The sequence below is a fragment of the Acinonyx jubatus genome, chromosome B3, assembly GCF_027475565.1.
Source record: "Acinonyx jubatus isolate Ajub_Pintada_27869175 chromosome B3, VMU_Ajub_asm_v1.0, whole genome shotgun sequence".
Taxonomy (NCBI): domain Eukaryota; kingdom Metazoa; phylum Chordata; class Mammalia; order Carnivora; family Felidae; genus Acinonyx; species Acinonyx jubatus.
In genome coordinates this window covers 49,922,269-49,944,491 of record NC_069386.1, presented here as the reverse complement: position 1 = coordinate 49,944,491, position 22,223 = coordinate 49,922,269, and the positions used below count along the sequence as shown (strand labels likewise).

The 22,223-nt window shown below is 38.5% G+C and overlaps 2 long non-coding RNA genes across 3 annotated transcripts in view; one reads left to right on the top strand and one right to left on the bottom strand.

The window, feature by feature from the left end:
* LOC113602028 (uncharacterized) overlaps nt 1-17,727 on the bottom strand; it is a 65,134-nt gene extending 47,407 nt beyond the window's left edge. For both annotated transcript variants that reach the window (XR_008299172.1, XR_008299173.1), the window contains exons 1-3: nt 17,581-17,727; nt 15,582-15,688; nt 7,670-7,763 (exon numbers count right to left, since the gene is read on the bottom strand). This is a non-coding gene — a long non-coding RNA (uncharacterized LOC113602028). The remainder of the gene's footprint in view (nt 1-7,669; nt 7,764-15,581; nt 15,689-17,580) is intronic.
* Nucleotides 1-22,223, top strand: part of LOC128315939 (uncharacterized) — a 149,686-nt gene that overhangs the window by 11,544 nt on the left and 115,919 nt on the right. The gene's annotated exons all lie outside the window — the stretch shown is intronic.

The window sequence follows — 22,223 nt, the reverse complement described above, 5'->3', positions numbered from 1 at the left end:
TCTCCTCCCCCTGCTTACACTCTGTCTCAAAAATAAATAGACATTTTTAAAAAAGATTAAAAAAGAACATAGAAATGATATCATTGTTGTCTTTGGGGGGCACTGGTAGAGAAGAGCCTCTGGTCTCCCCAGAAGAACAAATAGCTATGCTTAATTAACCTCCACCTTCTGTTTGTGTAAGCAGGCTTAGGATTTGATCAAACAAATCTACTTTAATGGGGGGGGGGGCACATCTCAGGGAGGGGAATAGGTAGCAGAACAGTCATGGGAGAGAAGAAAATAAAAACATACCAAACTTATTATAGAGCTTTCTATCCAAATTCCATGGAGGCCAAGCTACTGCAGGAATCTGGGTCTCTCAGATACTTCTGTTCTCTGTCCTCTTGCCCCTTTTTCATTAAATTTTGGCATAATCTCTGATGACTTTCAGAATAGAAAGAGCCTGTTCATTTTCCAGGGATGCACAGGGCAGTCATGAACTTGATTGTGTAGAGGAGGGCAGAAAAAAGAACTAAGGTGTTGGGGCATCCTCTTCATCTGTGAGCATCACCTTCCACACATTGAGAATCAATTCTAACTTTATAACCTTCTGTGTTTCTCCTAAGGTCATCTCAAATTGTATTAGAAAAGTACTCCCCAAACTGAAGCAGTGAATTCTAATGTACGATAACCTTGTCTAGATATTTCTACTCTGTCTTGGTAAAGTAGTACTCCTTGGGGAAAGTTGTGAAGAGGTGCTGAAGAAATCTAAACCAGGCCTTATGAGATGTTTCCATTTGAGAGCAGAGAGGGCTCTTAGGGTCTGAGGAGGTAAGACCCTGAGAATCCCACTTCCTGTTCCTTAAGGAGCCTTTGGGATGCTATGTTTGTGACTATGTGTGTCTGTGTGTGCAGCAGGAAGTAGAGGAGTTGCACATTTACCTTTGTAAGAGATAGCGAATGTAAAGGGGAGCCGAAGAATCTTCTGGAAGTTAGGATGGTCTATCAAATCTAATAAACGCTTACTAACATGAATGCAGTTTGAGATGCTCTTGAAGATGGGTAGGACTTAGGAGGCTGAGGTAGGTTGGGAATTGGCAAGACATTGCAAGTAGAAGAAATAGGTGGAACAAGGAAAATAAAATATGAAATGTAGGACTTAGACAAAAAAACATCTAGTCAGTCAATATAGCTATACATTTCTGAGTTGATTAGAAAGGGAAATAAGGCTGGAAAGCTTAAGTATGGTCAAATTATAGAGAGCTTGGAAAGCCAGTCAGGAAGGTGGGAGGACCATTGATTCAATCACTCTGAAATATTTATGTAGTGTGACTATGTGCCAAACACAATTCCAGGTGCTTGAGATACATTGGGAAGCAAAAAAAAAAAAAAAAAAAAAAAAAGAATGTTTCTGCTGTTACAGGATTTACATTCTAGGAATGACAATCTGCTATTTATCTGCCTTTCATTCAGAATGTCCATGAACTAAATTCATCTCTACAACAACCTCATATGGTTGGTATTATTATTAACCTGCTTTAAAGATGGGAAACTGAGGCACAGGGAGGTTAAACATATTGCCCAAGGTCACACAGTTGGTAAATGTCTAGAGTGGCTCTTAACAACTGCATAATACTAGTTGTAAGAGCTGAAGGAAGAGAATTTCAAGGTGGTATGTTTGGCAAAAGGGGTAAGTGCAAGATTATACTGTAATAAATACCATAGACGGACTAGGTGACTTAAACAACAGACATTTATTTCTCTCAGTTTTGCTAAGATCCGGGTGCTAATATGGTCAGATTCTGGTGAGAGCTCTCTTCCTGGCTCACAGGCAACCACCTTCTTGCTGTGTGTTTACATGTCCTTTCCTTTGTGCTTGTGCTGTTCTTCTTCTTTCTTTTTTTCACCACTCTGTCATGGTGTGATTGACCACAAAGAGCTGTGCATATATGTACTAAATGTATACAACTTGATCAGGTTGGAAATAAGTATGCACCCATTAAACCACTATCACAATCTATACCATAAATCTATTCATCACATCTAAAACTTTCCTCCTGTTCTATTTATTATTATTGTTATTATTATGTATGTATGTATAATAAGAACTCTTAATTAAAATAGTCAAACTCAGAAGCAAAGAGTAGAATGGTGGTTGCCAGGACCTAGGAGGAGGGAGAATCCGGGAGGTATTAGTCAAAAGGTTTTAAGTTTCAGTTATGTAAGACAAAAAAGTCCTAGAGTTTTACCATCAGCATAGTGCCTATAGTTAACAATATCATATTGTATACTTAAACATTTCTAAGACAATAGATCTTATATTAAGTGTTTCCTTCCTCTTCTTACAAGGCCCCCAATCCTATAGGAGTAGGATCCTACTGTTATGATCTTATTTAGCCTTAATTACTCCTAAAAGCTGTATCTCCAAATACAGTCACACTGGGTTGGGACTTCAGTATTTGAATTTGGGGGAGGGACACAATTCAGTCCATAGTACCAGGCAATACTAAGATTTTAAAAATCACCTAGTATTTGTCCAGGCTTACTGTCTACCTATGTTTTCTCATTTAATCCTAGTCATAACCCTAGGAAGTAGACAATATTCTTCCCATTTTACAGATTGTGGAAATATATAGTTACAAGAATTTAAAGAAGTTTTTTAACCACTTGTACATCTATTGATGGCCCCTGACCTAAAACCCCTAGTCCACTTTCTCTGTACCACACTCCACTGCTCAGCTGCTGGCCACAATTCTTACTCAGTGCATGGTTGGGTACTAAAGGCTTTGTGACCGCTGGAAAGGAAGTACTCATTTTACACAAGAGGCTTCTGCTGTGCACGGAAGCCCAATGGCTGCTGAGAACCTGGCAGAGCTTCCTGGGTACTCTGGGAAACAACTCTCTGCCCCAGGGAACCTAGTGTGGAGAGGAGATGCAGAAAAAGAGGATTTGGATAGTGAATTTATCTGAGTCAGTTTAAGAAAAATGATTTTTTAAAAAGATTGTTTTATTTTTTTAAGGAGCTTTCAGAGGGAAAAATGGTACAACATTTTCCAGGGTAGAATGACTTAATTTAGTGACTGGGGGAAATTAAAATGTGTTTTCCGCAAAAGGAAATCTGAACCTCCTTTTTTTATAGCCACCTTTCATGGACTTTCTTTTTTAAATGTCTTCATTTTCTCATTCATTTCTACATGGTTTGCTATTCGCATGGCTCTATGTAAAGGCTGCCATGAAAAAGGAGCCTGTGGCTAAAACCATGAGAAAGACATTAGTGAAATAGTTTGTTAATTTTCCCAAGACATCTATCTGATCTTCTAGGTAGAACCATGAAGAGTTGGGATGTCTAGAAACTGACTTGCCCCTCAGGTGATAAGAAGTGAGTATTAACGGCATTCTATCACTTGGATATTTTGTACCAATAGGTCTGTGGGAAAGGTAAATCAAAATAGGAGCTAAATTCAACAGCTTGTATTTGAACAAGTTACTGTGTTTTCTCATAAACTCATAATAAGTAACATAGATACATGGGTTTCATACCAGATGTCTTTTATTAGTGAGCTAATATTTATCTCCTGAAATTCTAATAGCTCATCTTTGCTTTCAAACACTCTCAGATCCTACATTTAATTGAATAGTTGCTCTGCCCTTGGAGAATTCACATATGTTAAATAATTTAATCTTCACAATGACCTACTGAAATGTGGTTATTTCCATGTTACAAGAGAGGAAACTGAGTGATGCCTGCCAGTTTTAGCTCCTGTAAGTTCACTGAGGACTGTGCCTGTTCATCATATATACAGGGCTCACACAAATATCTGCCACATGGTAGTGGTCAGTATTTATGAAATTCCTGAAGAAAAACATAGCCAATTTCAAACTCAGATTTTAGGCTCTTAACAGCAGTAAGAGTGACTTATGACATCAGAATGACTTGTATGGTAATCCTCATAGAAAATTATTTTCCTAAGTATTGCAACATTATAGACACACTCTGCAAATACCCATTTCAATTTACTACTCTTTTTAATAATGTAAGGAACATATGTTTACTGTATAAGAATTCTGGAATACAAATGATCAGTAAGAACAACAAACAGGGCGCCTGGGTGGCTCAGTGAGTGAAGTGTCCGATTTCAGCTCAGGTCATGATCTTGTAGTTTGTGGGTATGAGCCCTGCATCAGGCTCCATACTTTTTAGTGCAGAGCCTCTTGGGATTTTCTCTCTCTCTGCCCCTGCCTGACTCATACTCTCTTCTCTATCTCAAAATAAATAAAAGTTAAACAACAACAGCAAACAAATTTAAATCACTTGATACCAGGCCACTTAGAACACCTGCCTCTGTCTTGCAGCATCCTGTGCTCTGATAAAAATCTGTACCCTTTTTTTCAATTTTTTATTATTACTGAAGTATAGTTAATATATTAGTTTCAGGTTTATAACACTGTAATTCAAAAATTCTATACGTTACTCTGTGCTCACTGTTGTAAGTATAATCACCATCTATCACCTTACATCACTATTACAATATTATTGGCTATATTCCCTGTGCTGTACTTTTCATTTCTGTGACTTATGCATTTTACAACTGGAAGTTTGTATCTGTTAGTCCCTGTACCTAGTTCACCCATCCTGCCTCCCCTTCTCCTTTGCCAACCGCCAGTTCTCTGTATTTATGAGTCTGTTCCTGTTTTCCTGCTTATTTGTCATTTGTTTTGGTTTTGAGATTTCACACATTAGTGAAATCATATGGTATTTGTTTTTCTCTGACTTATTTTACTTAACATAATACCCTCTAGGTCTATCTATGTTGTCACAAATGACAAGATTTCATCCTATTTTAATGGCTGAGTAATATTCCATTGCATACACATACCACATCTTCTTTATCTGTATTTTCTTTCTTAACAAAAGGAGTGTTCTGTTCTTCCCATCTACCTTCCTGAGTTCTCCTTGGAGTCAAAGACAAGATGGGTTCTCTCTTTATGATCACCCAACAGGATCTAATAGGACCATCCCTTAGGGCTGTGGACCAGAAACGGGGATAACAAAGCTCCCATTTCAAACAGTTTTATCCAATTGCTATCAGTTAAAAACAAGCACCAGGGACAGCCTGAAAAGAGCAATGACTTTGTCCTCAATCTCAGTTGCTCAGTGTAAAGAACAAATTTAGGTGATTTGGTATTAAATCCCCAGATAAAATCCAGATCTGTCATAGCCATTCTATCTCCCAGATCCTAGCTAGTGAGCTACCCACTATAACAAGCCTTTTGGTTTTCCAAATTCTTTTCTCCTGCAATCTAGGACTTAGACACATTGAATTATATATACTTGACTAACTAAAATGTATCCTTGCTTCTCTGACTTCATTTCACATAAGTGATAACTAAAAGGCTGATATGATTGGTAAGTATAAGGAAGAAGCTGCCTATTCCAGTAAAATTTGTTTAGCACTGTGAAACAGAGCTTTGTTTTTCCCTCAGCTCATACTTCTCCTTGGTTCCCTAAAGTCATTGTGCTCAGCCTGACTGTGTCAGGTCCCTCTTTTCCAAGGTTTTTGCTAAAGGTATTGCCATCACTCTGACTCCACAAGAGTTTTCATTTCTTATTCTTTTATTATGATTTTTAAGATATAAGTCTTGATTTTTGTGAGAGATCAGGGAAGACTGGCAAATGTAGAAGGGAGAAAAAAGAGTAACATGATATTTTCTATAGAAAAATGCATTTTGGGTGTCAGGAGCTGACAGAGGAAAAACACACAGACATTCATGGCAAAATTGTTGATGGAAGCTTAGGGGACTAATCCTGATGCTTACTTTATTTTCTTTTTAATGGGATGTCAGTTCTGAAGAATAAACAGTCTTTCCTGAATCCAGAGTTATAAGCACTTATTTGTCTAGATAAAGTACAGAAAAGAAATATTGTGTGCTGTGGCCCATAAGTCATCTTCATGGCCTTTCAGGTAAACTACCAAGGATTTTTACTGTTCAACTCAGTGGAACACAAATTGGTAAACTGAGAACTAACTGATCACAGCCATTGAAGCAGTTCATAGCTGACACCCAAAATTTCATCTTAATCTGAAGTGGCAACATCAATTACCTAAAAACGTGCCACAGTAGGGAATGCCCACATCCCCTATTATGGGCAAAAGGAGAAAGGAGCATGTATCAGATGCTTCAAGGAAAGGCCTATTTTATTCTGAGACTTCTTCCAAGTGTTCCCTACCAGAGGAGTAGAGTGTGGTCACCCTGCCCTTCATTCCCAACACTCCATAAGGCAGCACCTGTACAGAAATGTGGATCACAAAATACAAAGATGCAAAATGGGATTGTAGCACAGGACAAACACAGAAATAAGGTTACTGTAGTCAGTATGTTTAACAGCCTGTCCCTCTGTTCTAGTATCATGAATTGTGGAGGCAGGAACACTAGCAGTCAGAGTGTGAATAGCTAAAAATCAATTTAAAATCTGAACGAGGCACAATTGCTGAAGGAAGGCTGAGAATTCTCTGCAATTGCTCTGAAAAGCTAATGACAAGAGGAAGCTGTAAGTGAAGTGCAGAATGGCATGAAGCAAAATCAAAGAGCATGTAACAAGCAGACAATGTAAAATCTTAATGACAAAAGAAAATGTGAAATGATCTCACCAGGTTCTTACTGAGGAATGTTGGAAAGTTAATACCAGAGCCATATTATCCATTATAACATTAGAATACATTTAATTCCAATAGAGTTTCCTTCCTTGCAAATGGTTTACATAGTCCTTAAATTTGAACAATGGTGGTATAATGGGAAAACACTTGGAACCCAGAGCTGGCCTCAAGCCCTACCTGAGCCTATTGCTAACTGCTCATTTAGTCCACTCAGTCATTCCAAGAACACTTTTTGAAAACCTATATATTTTACACTCCATTTGTGTTGAAGCAACTGTCTAATACTTTTGGAACTCAGATTACACATATGGAAACAGGGATGGTAATTCATATACTGACAACCTTGTAAGGTCTACAGAGAATCAGATGAGAGAGTGTTACAATTAACTGGACTATGGCTGTAACTTTTCCTTTTTTTTCTAGACAATTCTAGCTAATAAATAAGCTCATTTAAGTTATTTAAACCTGGTCTAAATAATGTGGTAATTAAGTTGGCACTATGACTGCAGAAACTATCTTTTGGTCTTCTGAGCTACCACTGAACCTCTAGGCAGCACTGAGGCATCATTCTGAATGCTTTTAGCACTCCATATGTGGTTCAATTTTACTAGAAAACTGTCAAATATCAATTGGATTAATAGGATTCCATTGATCTCTACACCTGGTTAGATAGAAAATATCAGATTTAGAAACTATCACATAAAAAAAAAATAGTCCTCTGTTGTTCATAAACAGGTTGAGAAGTTAGTAGAGAAGCCTTGAGTGAGCTGCAGCTTGGCACAGACACCTCCTCTTGTCTTCCAGAAAGCCTTCCCTTGTCAATTTGTGCTCAGGTGGATTCAAAGGACACATTGTACTGGTGCCAACATTCAACATGCTTATGAAAATGCCTCTCCATTCTTTCCTGTTTCCACAGAGGCTTGTCTTTAAAATGGCCCTGCTGAGTGTTGGTAAACTCAATTGATAGAGTAGCCAGAACATTAGCATATGTATCTCTCTAGCTCAAGAATGGAAGAAAAGTTGGTTTCTCTTACTTTACTTTTATGTGGTTGCTCAATGAATGAGAGTTTAGACATAAAGCTTCTCCTTCTTTTCCGGCGTATTTTCTTACCAATGATCAAGCTTCTTCTGGCATGCAAATGGGCCATTTAAAAGGCAGAAAACAAAATCCTGTAATTATGTGGAGTAATTTTGACCTTATTACCAGGCTTTTAGTGTATATGTAAAGTCAGAAAAAGAACAAACATCTCTCAAGACCTGCGCTAGGTAATGGTCAGCAATGTTACCAAATAGAGAACTTTTCCCCTGCCCGTAACCGTAAGAACACCATTGTAGCTGTCCCTGCTTTTCTCTTGCATGGGGCGTGTTTGTCTGCATTGAGCTTTAGATTCCACACAGCATTGTCCCTGACACTCTCTAATTTCATAATCACAAGTCGGCAAAGTTTATTATCTCCAATTTGTAGAGAATAATTCCAAAGTATGAATTGATCTTCAGGGCTTCAGTGAACTTGACTGAAATTCAGGTCTTCTGACTATAGGACTTTGCTGGTGAGTTTCTGAAACAGCTTGTATGCCTAGGAAAGGAGAACTAGCACTGGGTGAAAGACAGATTGTCACCATGTCTTAGGTCCTTTATGTGAGTCACCTTAACACCAATTTGTATACAAAAATTCACAAAGAAATTCAAACTTCACAATTTATGTTTTTACTACCCTAATCATTTTAGCATTCTGTCTACTTTGATAGAATGCACTACATATGTAGGTATGTTGTAAAACTTCTTCCACATTCTCTTAACCCATCATATTAAAAACCATGCCTTCATACTCCTAGCATTTAACAGTATAATGGGGCTGTTTTAAAAATAATGTATTTTGAGGCTGCATTGATAGAAATACACTATTTGGAATGTACAAGGGGATAGCACCATTCTGTGCTAGGTCGGGTCACATCTCAAACACAACTTTCAGTTCAGCACATTGATAAAATTAATATTGTGTATGTCCAGAGGATCATGCGTCCACCACCGGGAACTAGGGATTTGGGCCTGGGGATGAAAAAATGTAGGGTGAACATGATTGCTGTCTTCACATTTGCAAAGGCTGTCAGGGGAAGACAGATTAGACTCACTCCATGCCGCCCTCCAGGGCTGAACGAGATTCAGTGTGTGGCAGCCACAGGGTGGCTGATTGAGGCTCAATGGAAGGAAGAGTTTTCTAAATTATTAGATCAGTTCACATTGGACTGAGTTGCCTCAAGCTATAGGTTGCTCCCAGGTACCAGAAATGTGCTCACAAAGGCTGAGCCATCCTTTGGCAGAATTGCCAATGCAGGTATTCAAGAACTGGAAAGGGATGTAAGGAAATATCTCAGATACCTTGTATTCCAGATATTCTTGGGTCCTAGGATTCATGGCGAAGCAGCATGCTCAGAGCCTTCTCTCTTGTTTTCAGACCATCGAAACTAGTTTTGTTAAAAACACTTCCACCAACAGGAAAACAGGAATGTGTTGGTTTTGTATATCCCTTTGGGTTTATTCTCAATTCTTCTTTATTTTCTCTCATTTAGGGAGAAGATTTTATTCCGTAGTGGAAATATAGATATCATTGAATTTCTTTTTTTTTTAATTAATTTGTTATTTTGAGAGAGGAAGAGACAATGCAAGTGGTGGAGGGGCAGAGAAAGAGGAGAGCGAGAATCCCAAGCAGGCTTCATGCTGCTAGCACAGAGCCTGATGCAGGGCTTGAACTCATGAAACCACAATATCATGACCTGAGCTGAAACCAAAATCCAGACACTTAACTGACTGAGCCACTTAGGCACCCCAACATCATTGAATTTCTTATAAACTCCTGAAATTTAAAATAAATTGTCAATGTTTTTCTTTTCTAAAGACTTTGTGTTTTTAGAGCAGTTTTAGGTTCACAGCAAAATTAAGAGGAAGTACAGAGATTTCCTATATACCTTCTGCCCCTAAATATGCATAGCCCCTCCCATTATCAACATCCCCCACCAGAATGGTACATTTGTTATAATTGATGAACCTACATTGACACGTGATTATCAGCCGAAGTCCACAGCCTACATTAGGGTTCTCTCTTGGTAATGTACATTGAATGGGTTTGGATGAATGTATAATGGCATGCATCAATCATTATATTTTTTCTATATTCATTTTCTGTGAAAGCATGGTATCACTTGGTGGGGGATATTGATGATGGGGGAGGCTATGCATGGATGGGAACAGAGGATATATGAGAAATCTCTGTATCTTCCTCTCAATTTTGCACAAACCTAAAACTTTTATTAAACATGAAGTCTATATTTTTTAAAAGTTTGTGCAAAAGGACCTTGAGCCTGCCACATTTCTGAGAATGTGATTGTACTACTAGTTCATGAGCCCTCTGGTCTTTTTATCGGCAAGAAAGAAAAGGCACATTCAAACTTCATAATTGAGTTGAGTGTAGTATAGAAATGTTTCAAAGATAGGATGGGGCTTAGAAAAATAAATTGTACAGGACCTAGGGTCTAATAATAGTGGGCACAGTTACTACTCTGAAAAAGTAACAGGGAAGAACAGTTTCAAAAACCCACTGAGGGTCTCTGTGTAGAAAGAATTACTGTCTGGTATAGAGACTAGGCCAGCCCACCATGACCTGGCAGGGGTGGAGCTGAGAGAAAGCTCTCTCATTTTTATTTCTTCCCACCCTCTGTCAACTGCTAGTGCCTCTTATTGGTAGAACCAACTGAAAGCCTGTGGGCAAGGGCACCTGTCAGTGCTGTCCACATGTATCAGCCTTACAGGGCAGAGTAGGATAGGAGAAGAACTCAGAGTGGACATGGAGAGGCCAGAAGGAAATGATCAACACTGTCCTCTCTCATAGCACTCACTGAGTTGGTCATTTCCTCTCTGCTGTCTTTGTAGCCTGGAATGTACCTGTTAGCAGAGCCTATTTAATTGACTAAGACTTAGAATTGGCTTTAAAATAAGATTAAAAGCAGTCATTGTTTTAAAAGAAATGTTCTATCTTCTGATTATGAGAACTAAGTAATTTAACCATAAGTATTTCAGTGTAAACCAAATATTTGGGTTCATTTAAGAAAGGGTTTTATAGTAGGAGACTTCCCTACTTCCCAAAATGCTTTATTGGAATTGAAATGCTCCTTCTCCCAAACTAGCCATGCTTCTTACTGTCTTTTCCTTCCAAAGCCATCTGGTATGGTCTTTGATGGGAAATCTGTGATATACCTTCTAATTTCATTCTAAACATTCATATTCAATACAACAGTGTACCATCATGTTTAGATAATTGAAATATTCAATATTTTTAGCTAGGTTAAATGAAAGGAAGATCATTTAAACATTACTCTTTGTTGTATGGCCTGTAACAACTTGCCAATAGAAGATACACATACTACTTATGGCATATAAAATGCCATAGTGTTGGGGAAATCAATAAGGTTATGACTGGAGAAAGAGGGATGGGCTAAATGGTCATCCCAGATTCCACGCACACATTTCCCTCTCTTCATCTATAAGGAATTATCAGAAAGCAAGTGAGTCTGGTATTTAAACATAAATTCATCTGTAATTTGGTGCTTTTCAATGGAGGTTTTCAGAGCTCAATTTCAGTTTCATCTCAAAGTGGAATTTCAGAGTTACTTGACAATAACAGGTTTGCTCTTGAAAAATGAAAGTGGAAAGTGAAGTCTGGACTCCCCACTCCCACTTACCATGTCATAGACTTTCACCTTCTTCCAGAGTGAAGAGAATGCTCAATGTTGATGGAAACACAGTGAGCTACCTTGTGGGAACTACTTTAGTGCAGCTAAATGTTTACTGTAGCAGAAATGTTCAAATCTTGTTGAGAAATTCATAGCGCTAAAAGCAAAAGCGTTTCATAGCCTTATAGGTCCAGGTATGTTATATCCTGTGAAATCTAATATGAATTTGGACTCCAATAAAATATATGCAAAAGGCCCATATTTTGATCCTGAATTCCTCTAGTTTTTCATATAGGAGAGTTTTCTATGTGATGCATCCAACTGGAGGAACCGGTAAGATAATCAAGAACAAAGGTCTGTTGTGCTGCCCCAAGGAGTAGATCCAGATGGTCTCCTGAAGAGAAATTGTCCCCAAACAATTACCATCTTTTGCTTTGGGGACCAGGTAGGAAGGAGGTGTTTAAGCTGAGTATTTGTACATATTCTTTGGAACTGTTTAGATTCTGATGAGGATGCAAGAGGTATTAGAAGTGTCTCAGATATAAAAACTATGGCTAATAAAAGCTAAAAATCAAATCTTCTGTTTAATACTTTGGAATTATTTCTGTTTAAATTTGGTAGAAGAACTATCAAACTATTAGTAGAATTTATAAAAACTTTGGTGTAAATGATGGAAAGACAAAATATATATATAATTCATTGCCAGGAATTAGATTTAAGGGTATTAGCAAATTTGTTAACTTGTGGTCTGAGTTTAAAATTAGCAGGTTCTTAGGTAGCACTGCTCAATTACACCAGATATATTCTAAGGATATAATAGGACTCCATTTAGGTCATTAATATGTGACTCTCTTAATAATTTACTTTTTGATAAATATTGTCCAAGTGAAAATTTTTTTCAGATTCAACATGTTGCTTTTCCTAGAAAAATACCCAAAGCAGATGACTTTCCTAAGTAAAGCTGAAACTTGTAGAAATTAATCAAAAGGACATCTTTGTTCAAATAATTGGGGTTGGGCAGAGGGAGAACCCAGAACACACTGCATGTTATCCGAACCCTTGCACAAATATATCTTGGGAGACCAAGCTGGCTAGCTTGGTTCTTTTGCAATAGAGTCGGTTTAGAAAGCAACATAAAATCTTCACTATCTCATGTGTATTTAGTACACTTTACAGTGTTTTGGTAATAGAAATATTAGAAGAGTTTGTCAGAGTGTGAAAATGACAAGTGATTACATATAAATTTTGTCTTATGTTTCAGGTGGGAATAGAGGCAAAGAATGGTGTACAGTGGTCATACTTTTTCTTGAATGTTTGTACCATTTAACAAATAAGATCAGAAAGTGCTCTACCTACTGCCTTTTTCCAAAGTTATCCCTCACTGGAAGAAGAAAAAAAAAGCAATAATATAGTTAGCAATTATCAAGGAGTAAGAAATGATTGCTGGGTTTAGGCCAATGGTAGAATAAAGCATTTTCTTTCAAAATCCTGCAGAAGTCCATAGAGAAGTGAATGGCAATTGCTAAGCATTATTTGTTCCCAAGATCATATTTTCTTACATGGGTGACCTTGGACAAAACATTAAAACTTCATTATATGTCAAGACACTCACTGCTCTACCATTCCTCAGCAGTTCCCCATCGTTTGAGGATGACGTTGTGACTACTCTGAATGGCATAAAAGATTCTTCACAACCTAACCCTTGGCTGCCTCTTCAATCTCATGTCCTAACACTCATACATCCCCCCATCACCACAAATGTATCACAATTAATTATTGTAGATCTTAAGTGGACTGTGTCTGCAAGCCCCCTTGCCTTCCTTTACTTATTTAATAAATATTTTGGGGGTATATACTGTGTGTCAGACACTGAGCCAAGGGCTAATAATAAATGGTGAGCAAGGCAACATGATCCAAGGCCTCATGCAATTTATGGTAGAGTGGGGATAACAAAGAAACAGAACACCCCCCCCCACACACACCAACAACAACAATAAATAAATAAATATAAATAAAATAATTATAGATTGTGATAGGTGCTGGGAAGGGAAAATAAACAGAGGGTTAACATAGAGACAAAAGGGAATGATGAGTGTGAGGTGGTGACATTTGGTATGTGCCAGGTGAAGACCTGGGACAAAGACTTCCAGACCAAGAAAAAAACATATACAAGTTCTAAGTATGGAAGATTTTCTAAAGTTCGGTGAATTAATAAAGGCCAGTGTGGCTGGAGTATGGTGTGGAGGACATAGCATGAGGTGAAGGTGAAGAGGTAGCTTCAGATCAAGCAGTCCTATAGCTCATAGCAAGGAGTTTTATTCCAAGTGCAATCAAAAGTTATTGGTTAGATTTAAGCAAAGTTGTAACATGGCTTAATTTATGTTTTAAAAAGATTGTTCTGGCTTTGTGTGATGAATGAATAAAAGAAAGACAATAGAGAAAGTGGGTGGAACAGTTACTTAGGCTATTCTGGCAGACCAAAAAAAAAAGGGATAATAGCAGATGCATTCAAGAGATATAGGGGGGAAGAATTAGCAATGCAATTGAATTTTTCTGTTTTCTGACTTATTTCTATTACCTTAAAGTCCCAAACCAAGCATCCCCTACAAAACTAAGCTACTTTGAAAGCCTCTTAATCCCACAGGGTTAGAGACCCCCTCTTGTTCTCTAAGCAGCCTGTCACATGGCTCTACAATGTGACATACCATAATATTGACTTCCTTGCCTGCCTTCTGTAAGACTGTGAACTATTTTTAGAATAATGGCTGTGTCTTGTCCATTTCTGTATCCTTGGCCTGAGAACAGAGCCCAGTGTGTAAGAGGTGCTCAGTAGATGTCAAATGTGTGTGTGAATCTTGCCTTCTAGATTGTTGGAGAGCTCTTCACATGACTTGCAACACTGAATGGAAGCCAGATCTAGGCACTTGGGATTGATTCTGATATTGAAAGGATTGTGGAAGAGCTTCTGCATACCAAAGACACCTACATGTATTAGAAGTGACGAACACATCCCAGACAGGAAGCCAAATTGATTTTCCAAAGCCACTTGGGGGGAAGAGTTCTTGACTAAGGTAGACTTTCTCAAAAGTGTTTTGAGTTCCATTTCTAAACCTTGCTGTGACATTTACAGTTCAGAAAAGCTTGCAGCCCATAGCTTACCAGACACTGTCATTTTTGACAAGGAGTTTGCATTTATCAGTCGTGTGTCTGGGAACTGTTGGGCAGAATCATAACCAAGCTGTCACCAGGGCCTCCTATTACCTTCAAGCAGATTCATTTTAATTCACCTCCATAAAGATTTAAGTGCCTAACATGAAACTTAAGGTGTTGTGCCTGGCTGTTAAAATAGAGATTGATGTCAGAATATTTCTAAAAGATCTCTATTCATAAGGATCTCACAGCCCTGTGGGGCAAACAACTGAACAGGCATTGCTGTTGAGGACGATAAGAAGTTACAGTGTGTACATATAACATTATATGTGTGCGCGTAGTAAGAGAAAACATAATAATTTATGTTTTCTTCTGGAAGGAGGAGTAGAATGTATATTTGGTCAAAAGGAGCTTAACTTGAACTGGATTAGTAGTTTACCTGTCTCTCTCTGTCAGCTTCCCAGATGCAGGGAAGCCAAAGGCTTAAAGGCATTGGCTTCAGAGCTAGACTGTCTGGGTTCAAATCAATTACTTTATGACCTGTATAACCTCTACCAAGTTATTCAACAATTATTCACCCCAGCTTACTCAACTGTTAAATGGGATAATAATAGTACATACCCTGTAGTGTTGCTATGAGGATTAACTAAGTTTGTATGTAAGAACATGATAATGTCATTCCAGGCAGTGAAAATAGTATGACCAGAAGCAATGGGTGTCCATGGAATGTCAAGGAATTGCAAATCTCTGTGAACAGAGTATATGGTATATTTGAAGAGGGAGATTGGAGAAGAGATTGGAAACACAGTTTGTGGCCCAGATCCTGAAGTGTTTGTAAAACATGCTAAGAAATTTGGATTTGATGCTATAGGTAATGAGGAGCTGCCAATGGTTTCAAACAAGGAAGTGGTGTGACCAGATCTATGTCTTAGAAAGACTCTTTTGTCAAGAGTAGAAGGGTTGGACTAGAAAGGGAAAGAATGAAAGGCAGAGAGTCGAAGCAAGTGATTATAGCAGTAATCCATGAGAGATGATTCAAAACCCATAATGAACAATAGGGAATGCTAACCTGCTCAGTTTAAGGTTTCTCAGGTATTTTGACCATAGGATTCTTCTTTCCTTATATAATATTCCAAGAATTCCTCAGGATTCAGTTTGGGAATGCTAGCTTAACACCTGCTAATTAAAAAAAAAATTTTTTTTAATTTGCTCCCTTTACATTTTTCTGCATCTCAGATTTGCTATTCCTAGCACCCAGCAGGGAATCATGATCACAGACAGAGCTACTTGTACATTATCTGACATGGACAAGTTAGCAGATCAATGAATGAGCAAGTGTTTCATGGAAGCTGAGTTTATGCTGAGATCTTTGGATTTGCACATCAGCCAGTCCTTTGCCATAATGTTCTCTTCCCTTTGCCAGAGAAGCTTTGTGAGGAGAATAGTGTGATAAAAGTTGTATTTGAGGAATATTAATCTGTTGTTGGCCTATTTGGGGTGGTATAATGCTCTGGAAGCTTAGAATTCCCTTTCCAATGCATTTGGTGCAGTTCTCTCTGAATATAAAAATAACAAATCCTTAGAATGTGCTAGGTATACTTACCTATAGCAGTAATCCATGAGAGATGATTCAAAACCCAGAATGGGGTATGAACAGTAGGGAATGCTAACCTGCTCAGTTTAAGGTTTCTCAGATTATTTTGACCATAGGATTCTAAGTGCTACATACTTGGACAATACACACACACACACACACACACACACACACACACATTTATTCTTCATAATAACCCTATAAGGCAGAACTGATATTTTCCCTATTTTATGGTTGTGCTGAGTCACAGAGAAAGCCAAAATCACATAGCTAGTAAAAGGTAAAACAAGGAGTGCCAGTGGCAACAGCTGGTGTGTGAAAGAATGTGTGAGTGAATGAGTGAGGGAGTGAACAGAGTAAAAGAACAAGAGATTATTAGTAAGCATTAGAAAAGTAAGAAGAAATTAAGGACAGTTTAAGGACAACATTAGAAGCCAAAACGGGAAAAGAGGCCCCTGGTTGACCTGGGCAGTATTCCAAAGAAATTACTCTTCAAACGAGAGAGTTTGAAGTAGTGGTAGTAAAGAAAAAAAAAGTGAAATTCACTCAAGATTACAGTAAATAGGGCACATTGGGAAAGTTAACACATTTCTCTGCTGTCAAGATCAAGCTCTTGTATTATTATTGGCTTCTATAAGTGGCATTTGAAACAGATACCATTTCAACTGCAAAGAGTTTACTGAGTAAGACCCAAGAAATGTTTTCAATTTGCTGGATTCTGTGACCTCGAGAATAGAAATGGCATCTGTGTATCTAGAAAGAGGTGCAGAATATGTCCTATGGAAGGCTTGCTGACACAGTTCTAAACAAGACATAGTCCCTACCTGAACCTGTCCATAAGCATGTACCTAGCCCTGTGCTAGGTGTTGTCAGGGACAAAAGCATAAATATTATCAATCAATAAACATTCCCAAAGTATACACTAGGGCTAAATGGATAAGATATAATCCCTAATCGCAAAAACCTCCTAATCAACTAGGAGAGAAATGGTACAAACACAGCGATACATTTAGATGACAGGTTTATAAAAACTCCTGTCCCAATAAAACATACCTAGTAAAGTGTACTATGAAAATAAAGTACAGAGTTATATAATAAGACCAAAACCACAAAATAAATTTAAATAAGAATGGCTCAATAAGGATTCAAGACAGGAGAAGGAATTTCAGGTGGGTCTAGGTTATTAAATAAATGATGATGAGGAGGAGAAAAATGTTTCAAGAAGGAAAGAGAGCAGCAGTACTTTTTTTTTTTAATTTTTTTTTTCAACGTTTATTTATTTTTGGGACAGAGAGAGACAGAGCATGAACGGGGAGGGGCAGAGAGAGAGGGAGACACAGAATCGGAAACAGAGAGAGCAGCAGTACTTAATGCTGATTACAAATCAGGGACACTGAAATGGTTAAAAATATAATAATCATAATCATAACCATAATGTCTTTGGGCTTCCTCACTGAAGAAAGATTTCACTGACCTTGACTTATGAAATTAATTACCCAAAGCATATAATGCTAACTGCAAACTGTTATTTCTTCTGAAAGCAAGGTCCATTCTTGGATGTTTCTGATTTCACTCTCCCCATCTTTCTACATTGGGGTTTTGGTCTTCAGAGTCCTATAGACCTTCTCTAACACTTTCAATTCTCGTGTTTCCAAGGTTGGCGTCAATAGGCATTATGAGTCATTTGTTCACACAACATAGAAATTCTGCCTTCTTACTAGTTTAGAATTCTGTCCTTCTCTGACCCGTCCTTGACCCCAAAAGAGGCACAGCTGAGCACTTATCCAATTAGGCTCATCCTTATGCTAAAGAGGTATGCCCAGGCCAGTATCATCTACACACTGTACTTTTATATGAGTGCACAGCTCATGTGTCATAGCAGGCAACCTGGTGCTGACATACAGCAAACCCTGATTACCATCAATCTGCTCCCAGAACCATGTACCCAACCATCACAAGATATCACTTTGGGGCTGACATCTTTGGGGCCTAGTCCCAGCCAGGATATGTGAGTCACCTAGGAATGACAGTCTGATCAAAATGCATGATGGATAGGGCCTAACCATCATCCCATCACTCATGAGCAAGGAGGCAAAAATTGTCAAGGTAGGGGTGTCAGGTGTGGGGAAGGTAATTTCTGACAGATGATTAATGCCAGGAGCTAGCAATCATCCAGGTACTGCCAAGAGAAATGGGCAGTTGTATATATTTTTCTCTATGACAGTGCCTCCCTTCCCCCACTCTTGACCTCTGGTTTTACAATGTTGCAGAAAAGCCTCACAGATGATTTTTTTTTCTTTCCCAAATTCTAAATATTCATTCCACTCAAAATCTAGAGCTTATATACCTTCCACATGCACACCTACCCCAATGTAATTCTAGTTAAGATTTCATAGCCCCATTGTCTTTTGAAAATCAACTGATATCTCCCTAGTTAATGTTACTCTGATGGTTATTAAGGAAGCGATAGGTCAGTCTGCCTTGGGCCAAATCTTGGTTTTGTCTAAGGCCCTGAGAAAATGATTGTACTTGTCTTTGTCTCAGCCTTCTCACCCTATAAAATAAGATTGATTTGAGGATTAAAGGAGGATCTCTCACCTTTATGGTTTATGATAAATGCTTAATAAATACTATGTACTATGGTTACTGTCCCTCTGCTGTGCTTGTTATGTATGAGAAAATTTTCAAAAACTGCATATTTTGTGAAACATGGGATACCTGAAGGAGACAGATAAAATGGTCAAGGGTAGAGGGTACTTGGACACTTGAATTAAACCAAAATGAGTGTGGGTCTTTTGAGATAGGAATTAGAACAAAATAGCAAAAGACAGAGAAGAGAAGCCATGCTTGAAACTGCTGAGATCTGGTCCTTCTCTCCACTGAGCCCCAGATAGCGAAACCATCAACTTATTCAATATGTGGAGGATTCTGTGGAGGTGGTACAGAACCAGAGGTGTTAATTACCCCAGGACTCATTGGTGCAGCAAGTGGTGAGGAGAAATCCCATCTGAGGTCACAGCAGGAACAGGTGTAGATATGCTGAGCATGAACAGCTTCACCCAGGCTCCAGGCAAGAGACAGAAGCCACACTGGCTATTTTAACAGAGAGAATTTGATATAAAGGTTTGTTAGGTTTTGAAAAACTGAAAAGGCAAAGGAACTCTGAGGTATTACGAAGGTAGCAACTGCAAAGAGCAGCTTCAAGCCCTTTGGTCGAGGGAACCAAGGGGAGAGGCTATAATTATTCCAACTTAGAAGCTTGGAGCCCTGTGGAGCTGAGAATCAGACCTCTGAGGAGGAGGTGCTACTCAGCTGAAGCCGGGGATTTTGAAAGATGTCATGTGCTGGTTTTTCGAATATGGGAAAAACTAACAGGGTTCAGCTGCTATTACCAGAATATGGATGCTTACTGGGGTGAAGAAATGAGGCTGAGGGGCCACTGACAAGAACAGGAAACCCATAGGAAGGAAGGAGCAAGTCCCTTCTCTCCACAGCAGCCTTGCAGTCTCCCTCTGGCAACTGCTATTGGACGCACCCAGGAAGGAGCCACTGGCAAAGCAGAAATACGTCGTTTGCACCCTTCCACCCCACAGGGACCCAAAGTAGGGTAGAGAAGGGTGGATGTGGTGCTGAGAAACAGTAACTTACTAACTGGCACACTGTCTATGCCACCCATCCAGATGCAGGATAAACATGCCTACTGTGTGCCAAAGACTAGAGACTAAGATGTACTATGTTACCCTCCAGGGACTCAGGCAAAGGAAGGAGAAAAAAAAAACAAAGAGAATATGACTTGGAAACATGACTAAGAAATGTAAACCAGTGTGGGGGAGAGAGGAAGGATGGGAAAGAAACTGCCCAGAGCGACAAGTTAAAAATGAGATCTGCTGGATGAAGACAAAGAAAGTAGGTAGACACTGATATATGGAAGAACAAATCAGGAAGGGTCTTATATGCCACATATGGAATTGAGATTTTTTTTTCCTGAAGGCAATGAAAAAATAGTTTTCATCTGATGCAATAGGTTTATGTTTTGATCAAAAAGTTTTTGAAAGTGGTTAGGATGGCAGCAGACTGGTTGGATTTTAAAAATTGCAATAGTCTAGAAATAAACGTTTAATTGAGGTTTTTAAATAATACATTTGCAAAATAAAAATGATATGAAAGGCAGATATTAAGAAATCTCCCCTATAGATAACCATTTTCTTTTTTGTTCAACCTTTTGATGTTACTTTATCTAAATACAAGTGAACATGAACATGTATTTCACTTTTTCTCCCTGTCTTGCACAATCTTTTCTTATTTCAAGCAATGCCAGAATGAGAGTCTCCAAAGTAAGATTTCTGGTTCAGTGGGTAAATGCTTTTGTAATTTTGGTAGACATTGCCAAACGCAGTGAAGATTTTCCTTTTCTAGATGTATCATTTTGTACTCCCACCAGCATGACAGGAGAGCCCCTCTTTTCTCACAGTCTGGCCAACAATGTGTGCTGTGAACACTTTTGGAATTTTGGCCATATGGTAGTTGAGAGATAGAATGTCAATGTAGTCTCTCTAAGTGAAATCGTGCTCTTGTTTCATGTTTAGGGACCATTTGTATTTCTTTTCTTCTTTTTCTTTTTTTGGGGGGCGGTCTCTATTTAGATCTTTTAGCTGTTTTTCTTTTGGGTTCTTTGGAAATGTTACTCATTCCCCACCCCCACCCCCCATTTTCTAAGGGTTGCAAATGTTTTTCCCAGTTGCTGATTTCTTTTTGAATTGGCTTCTGGCTTTTGTTTTGTTTGCCATGCAAGACATAGTTTCCTAATCTCGGTTTATGAAAGAATTCACACATTCATTCTATAAATATGTTTATTATTTTATTTTCACATTTAAAATATTTCAGTGCAGGGAGCCTGGGTGGCTCAGTCACTTACGTGTCCAAGTTTGGCACACGTCATGATCTTGCAGTCTGTGAGTTCGAGCCCCACATCAGGCTTGTGCTGGCAGCTCAGAGCCTGGAGCCTGCTTTAGATTCTGTGTCTCCCTCTCTCTCTGTCCCTCCCCTGCTCATACTCTGTCTTTCTCTGTCTCTCTCTCTCTCACTCTCAAAAATAAATAAACATTAAAAAAATTAAAATACTTCAGTACATTCAGAGTTTATACTGATATACAATATGAGGCACAGATAGAATATTATCTTTCCTAAATGGCTACCCAGTGATGCTAATGCCTTTTATTAAAATGTCCATTTTCACCTCACTGATTTGAGATATCATTATTATCATATTTTAAATCTCCCTATATACCTAGGCTTTCTTCTGGAGATTTGTTCCATTCCATTGATCAATTTGTCTCATCCTGAGTCAATACCACACTGTTTTAATTATTGATGCTTTATAATATATAATATATGTTTTAGCTTGGTAAACATCAAGATGCCTCTTTTAGCTATTTTTTCAGCACTTGGATTTTTCTTTTCAATATATGAAGTTTATTGTCAAATTGGTTTCCATACAACACCCAGTGCTCATCCCAAACGGTGCCCTCCTCAATACCCATCACCCACCCTTCCCTCCCTCCCACCCCCCATCAACCCTCAGTTTGTTCTCAGTTTTTAAGAGTCTCTTATGCTTTGGCTCTCTCCCACTCTAACCTCTTTTTTTTTTCCTTCCCCTTCCCCATGGGTTTCTGTTAAGTTTCTCAGGATCCACATAAGAGTGAAAACATATGGTATCTGTCTTTCTCTGTATGGCTTATTTCACTTAGCATCACACTCTCCAGTTCCATCCATGTCGCTACAAAGGGCCATATTTCATTCTTTCTCATTGCCAAGTAGTATTCCATTGTGTATATAAACCACAATTTCTTTATCGATTCATCAGTTGATGGACATTTAGGCTCTTTCCATAATTTGGCTATTGTTGAGAGTGCTGCTATAAACATTGGGGTACAAGTGCCCCTATCCGCACTTGGATTTTTTAGAGGAGTTTTAGTTTTACAACAAAATTGAAAGGAAGGTCCATAGGTTTCCCATATATCCTCTGCCCTGACACAAACATAGCCTCCACTATCATCAGCATCCCCCACCAGAGTGGTACATTTGTTACAACTGATGGACCTGCATTGATACATCATA